General features: G+C 42.2%; 1 pseudogene; it reads right to left on the reverse strand.

Moving 5' to 3' along the window:
• Window positions 1–6074: 6074 nt before the first annotated feature.
• On the reverse strand, window positions 6075–6468 carry LOC121104351 (annotated as a pseudogene).
• Window positions 6469–6504: the final 36 nt, after the last annotated feature.

Below are 6504 nucleotides of genomic sequence, written 5' to 3' on the forward strand. Positions count from 1 at the left end.
ACAATAGCAACAACTAACCTTTATTCACACATTCTATAGCCCAGGCCCACGTGCTAAGTTATTTTTCTTTTTTTCCCCCTACATTCACTTCACTTAATCTTTACCTCAAACACAGGAGTGAGGTACTTTTCTTTTATAGACAAGAAAACTGAAGCTGAGAGAGAGAGAAAGCAACTTGACCCAGCACCCTGCTGGTCACTGATGAGCTAAGAGTCAATCCACAGCCACGAGTGTACTGACTGAGCCCAAGTTCCAGCCCCACCCCAACTAGCAAACTATGTCATCTCATCCCCTATTTCATTTGCTCAGAAAACTGAGAGCAAGGATGTGCTCAAGCATGAAAGCCCTCAGATTATGGGCATAATGACCGGCCACATTTCATCAGCTCGAAGAGATGATGGATTGTAAGAAGCATCATTATTTCGCGCGACCCTAAGAAAAAAACATTGCAATTAAATTGTGAGACAATATGAAGACAATTCCTACAGAAGAGATGTTTCAAGGCAAAAATAAACCTTTTTCAAGGTTCAACACATCCACACCCATCAAAACCTCTTTCCCTCCCATGTCGAAAGATGAGCTGCTGCTCCCCAAGACTAAAACCCTCTTCCTACATTCTTTATTCTTTCTTCCTTGACTTTTTCCATTGATTTTTCCTTTCTCTCTGGTATTTTTAACTCTACCTCTACCCAATTAAAAACATCTTCAGGTCTCTCGTCCTGAAAATCGTCTTCTTGACCCATACTGTGTCATCCTCCAGCTTTTATTTCATTTTTCTTATTCTCTTCATATTTCTTTTTCCTTCCTGTCTTGTATTTATGTTGATCATGAGACAGACATCAGATATTTGGGTCTTAATTATAGAGTCTAATATTTATTTGCAACATCTTTGGTGTGGGAATATGTTGCTGTGGTTCTCTGCCCAGCAAACGTTCCAGTGGGATCCAAATTTCTCCCACATCAACCAATAGAAACGCTGTTGAGGGTATATGTTTCCAGAGGACTGACCCCCCCCCCCAGTTTCTTCCTCTAGGAGGGGGCACATGATCCAGACCTGGCCAGAATATTATATCAAGGTTGGCATTGGCCTCAGCTTGCAAGGATAAGCAGATCACCTAAGCTAGGCCTAACAGAATTCTATCCTGAACTTTCTCCTCAGAGTTCTATGAAAGATGGACTCTTTCTGCAAGATCGTTCTTGCACTGCTTGTGGCCATGTTGTTTTCACGAGGAAGTAGCCTGTCTAAGAAATGGACAGGGTCCCTGTCCTAAGATATGGGTCCCTGATGTCATTGCTTGATCTCCTAGATCCAAAAATGCCAAAAACCAGGCTATTCCTAGACTTTTCAGGTTCATAAGCTAATAAATTATATATACAAATAAATTTTTGTTCAAGCCATTTGACTTGTGTTTCCATCACTTGAAATCAAGAGTGCTAACGCGGTGGTCTGTGCTCTTTTATGCAATGGTCAGTCAAGTACAGCCACAAAAGGAAACACAGGAAAGGCGCAAGAAAATGAAATTTATTGTAGAGTATAGCAAGGTCACCTCTTGCCACATAGGGTCACAGAGTGATCCAGGTTTGGGTCAGGTGGCGGAAGACAGGAGCAAAGGGAAAGCTGAGGCTCGAGCCCTTTTGGGCTTTCCATGAGAAAGGAAAGGCAGGGGAAAGTGAACAGTCTAGGATCGGCTACAATGTTTGAATAACTTCAGCAGGCTCTAAACTATTCGGGTGGTCTCTAGCTGTCTAACATCTGGCCCTAGGATGATTGAGGCAAAAGAATATTGTCTCCTAGGGTGTAGGGCCAGATAGAGGAGGTGTGGCTCTGGCTTGGTTAGTCTGTGTATCAAAGGCATGCTCCCAGCTGGGTCCTTTGCTATCTCTAAGAACTGGCAGGCCTCAGAGGGGAGAGGCTGTCCCCAGAAAGGTGTTGTTTTTGTTTTTAACATGTCAAAACATCATAATAGACAGAAAATTAAAAATACATACAACAGCTAAAGCTTTACAGTTTTCAAAGAGCTTTGATATGCATCACTTTACTTGATCCTATGTTTCGGGGGACAGAGTATATGCTTGTCTGGCTCATGAGTAAATTCCTGGGACTTAGCACATGCTGGGTATATAACAGGTATTCAAAACTATTTATTGAATGAAGTGAGCAGCATATGTGCTAACACTTAGCCCATTTTTTAGACCAGGATACTGCGAGGAGAGAGCCAGGTGGATTGTAGATCTGGGTTGGTGTGGACTAAGTTAAGAAGCTATGGAGGAAGCCTAAATGGGGAGGGGCAATGTAAACAGGATATATTTGAATTACAATAAGGGTGTCAAATCCACTTTAGTCTTTTTTTTTTTCTGGAGTCTTATAGCACTTCTTAGCCATGTCTCCCATCAACTTTTGCTCCCCTACAATCCACTATCCACTCAACAGCCGGAGTGATCTTGTTAAGGCATCAAATCAGAACAGATTACTTCTCTGCCTTAAGCCTTCCAGTGGTTTCCCTTTACTTTCAGGGATTCAAGTCCAAATCCTCAACATATCATGCCAGGTCCTTATGGTCTGACTGACCTCCCACCCCCGCCCCCCGCCCTGATCCCAGGGGTTTGTTTCCTCCTATCCTTCACTCTAGCCGTAATAGACTTCCTTCCATTGTAGAAAAATACAGCTCTCTCCCAACTCAAGGCCTTTGCCTACAACACTCTTCCTCCTCTAATCTTTGTCCAGTTACTTCCTCCTCAATATTAAGTTCTTCATTCCAATATCATTTCCTCCGGAGCCTTCCCTGAGTTCTCTTTCCCCACTCATTCTTGATCAAGCTCCTTGTTATCCACTCTGTTCCTGTGTTTTTATTTCATGGCACCTCTTCAGTTTTCGGTGATTATTGACTGTAAACTTTCCAAAAGACCACGAGCATAAGCTGCTGATCAAGTAAAACTTAGAAATATCTCAGAAATCAGGAGCTGATATTTATAGGGTTTTGAGGTCTAGACTCAACTCTGTTTTAAGGGCATCTGACTGAGATTAGGCAAAGTTCTTGATACAATAATTTAGGATTGGTGAATTTAGGGTAAGATAAGTCTTGAAGCAAATCTTGATAAGTAAACAGGTGTTTGATGACTGAGCAGTTTGCCAGTTAAGTGATCTATTGTCCTGAGAAACTGTTGGAACAGCTAAAGTTCAGATACATAGGTTTTAAAAAGTTCCTAAAGCAAACAATAAGAGTCTTTACTAGTAGATAGCCTTGGCTCCCTGGACAAGCATTCCTGGAACAAATAATGAAGCCATGTTGACATAGGCGATCTTAGTTCTTAGTCCCCATTGAAGGTGCATGGATGCAAGCAATCTCAGATCTCACGATATACCTATATTATGTCACCCCTTCCCCAGTACCACTTGGGCCAATGCACTTTACATCTGATTAATGTCCATTTCTGCCAGTAGACTGTGTGCTCTCTGAGGGAAGATTCCATGCCTGTTTTGCTCACCATTTTATTCCCTGTGCTGATTACAGCACCTGGAATGCAAATGTATTCAACAAATATTTGCTGAATGAAGGAGACCTTGGACAGGAGCCTGGGTGGGAGGATGGAGAAGAAATCTTAGATTACAGTTGACTCTTGAACAACGTGGGGGTCAGGGGCATGACACTCCCACACAGTTGAAAACCCACATATAAATTTTGACCATCCCAAATGTAACTACTCATAGAAGCTACTATTGATCAGAATCCTTACCAATATAAACATTCAAGGAACACATATTATTATAGATACATACCGTATCTATAATAAGCTAGAGACAGGATAATCATTAGAAAGAGAAAATGCATTTATGGTATTGTGCAGTATTTATTTTTTAAAAATCTGCATATGAGTAGACAGTGCAGTTCAAACCCACACTGTTCAAGGGTCAACTGCATTTTGTCTTCAGTCCTGTTAGAGTGGGAAAGATGAGTAAGAAAACTAAGTTTCAACAGGAAATACATATCTGGAATTCAGGAGAGATAAAAGCTAGGGCAAGATACGTACATTTTGTGAATTTAGTTTAGTCAGAATGACTTCAAAATCAAAGTAATGCAGAGCTGTTGCATGACTATTATTACTATAAAGCTGACTTTATTAGAGTAACATCCTCAAAAATCCATTTAGATTGAAAGTCTGCCTCAGTCTGGCAAGAGCAAGACTAAATAAAATGTCCTAGGTTGTAAACATGATGATAAATACATACGCAGCGCCTTCTGTGGGCCAGGCACCCTTCTAAGTCCTTTACCGCCATTAATTCATTAAACCTTGTAATAGCCCAGTGAGGTAAGTGTTATAATCATCTCTATTTACAGATAGGAGACATAAAGACCTGAGCAAAAGCTGCTTGCAACTACATGAAATAGGACTGGCTACCTTAGCATAACTTTCTATGATGGGAAGTTCTTGCCCAGGAGGATAAAGTTGCAAAATATTTGTTTCAAGAACATCTTGAGAATTCATTTATCTGAAGAATAGACTGTTCAACTGTGAAAACCAGATTGCTTATCCAAGTGTTGTTTACTTACCAAGAGTTCCTTCAAAATCCAAGCTTTGCTGAGTTCACCAATCTTAAGCTATTATATCAAAAGTTGGCCCAGTCACAATCAGGCCCCCACACTGAAAATCCCACCTTAAACCAGATCGCCTAAACCTTATATCCATCCTTGAAGTCTCCCTTCTGAGACACACTAAAACTTTATCAAGATGGTACTCTCCCTTACTGCAATAAGCAATGAACTTGGCTTTGCTTGACCAACACGTGATCTTGGTGGGCTTTTCAGGGAGTTAGTAGTTAACAGAACCAAGGGATTAATGCTTCATGCCCGGTGCTTTACTAAGGTGTCCACTAATTTTGTATGGAGAAGGAAGTAAGGCCGGGATTTACTGTCCAAATGGACACCCATCTCACTTGGTGAAAGAAAGTTAACTTTTTAAGTTTTAAGTCAAACTAAGAGCAGAATTCTTTGTGTCTATTACATAGCTCAGCATAGCATTAAACTGAACTAAATATGAATGTAGACTAAAAGACAGAAGCATATACTTAAATGAGGATAGCCAAAGACATCCTCCAAACTGGCCGGGTGACAATGAAGGTTCGGGCGGAGGAAGGTCCCAGGCAGTGTTAGGTACAGAGATTAACTGGCTTTGGATTCAGAGATGGGTTTAAGTTCTGGCTTCACCATTTGCCAGTGAATTGATGAATGACATTAACTTCCCTGACCCTCAGAAGCTCACCTGTAAAATAGGAATAATATTCGTACCTACACCATCGAGTTAATGTGAGGACTGAACGGGACAATGCATGCCCAGAGTTTATCCCAGTGTAATTGGTGGTGCTTATTGTTATTAAACTCACTGCAGGATTTTAGGGCTTGGGGAGAGGGAAGATTAGGTCAGTGGTATACTTGAAAGAGAGTGGAGAATTCAAAGAGAAGAAACAAAATGTCTTATAAGCTGGGGATTCAGGATTGGGTTTTTCTGTCGTTGTCTGGTATTTTTCCAGGACGATTGGCTACCGAGGCCAGCAGGGTAGTGTCCCCGCTAAACTGTCTCTCCGTTTATGAAAGCACTGTTTCCCTCTCCATAGGGCTGCCTAGGCAGAGTTTAGGACTGTAGCAGAAGCTTGACCCTAAAAGTTTAAGAATTTAGAACCCTGAGAGAGAGATGAAATCTGTCCGTGAGAAACATCTAAGTGTTTTCACGGGGATATGTAGGAGGTGACTACTGTTGTTTTTTAGATGTTATCACGGGTGATGCGAAAGAACATGAGCTTACTGAGTCCAAGGTTATTCTTTTCCAGACTTGCTTATTCACTAACCAAGCCAGTCCTGCCCAGAGGTATAGAGGGAGGTGTTAAGTGATCCCAGGGCTTACTGCTTTCCATGACAATTTTATGTCTGCTCTCCACTGATACATGCTCTTGGGGAAGGAGGCCATATTTCTCATTATTTGTAGAACTACAGAGCTACTCTTTATTTTGTATTTACCGTGTATCCCTAGGGGCTGCTGCTTCTCATACCTCACCGTATTTTATTTATGCATTTATGCATGTATTTATTTACTTACTGAGGAAAAAGAACCAAGTTTTTTATTTCTTCATCTCTCGCATCGGAAGTATTCCTCAATGACATCCTTGGCCTGAGACTCTTTGCCATCGTCTTTAACCACCACACAACTGGGTTTTCCCTCTCAGTCAGTTTTACGGAGGCCTGCCCATTGCCCTGGTTTCTTGTCATCAACTTCATTAGCTTGATCTGCTGTCAGCACAAAGGGCCTCCACCAACTTGTTCTACAGTGCCTCATCACAGCTGGGTGCAAGCACTCGAAGAGGGGCTGGGCGTTGTCTGATGCTAGGCCGTCATGGCTGAGGGCGGTCTTCCTCACCTCTTGTAAAGCAGTGTTGATGTCCATGACACCCCCAACAGCAGTGCCTTCCTTGGCCATGGCGGGGGGGGGGGGGGGGGGGGGGGGGGGGGGGGG

The sequence above is a fragment of the Ursus maritimus genome, unplaced genomic scaffold (assembly GCF_017311325.1).
Source record: "Ursus maritimus isolate PB19 unplaced genomic scaffold, ASM1731132v1 scaffold_21, whole genome shotgun sequence".
NCBI classification, from domain to species: Eukaryota; Metazoa; Chordata; class Mammalia; order Carnivora; family Ursidae; genus Ursus; species Ursus maritimus.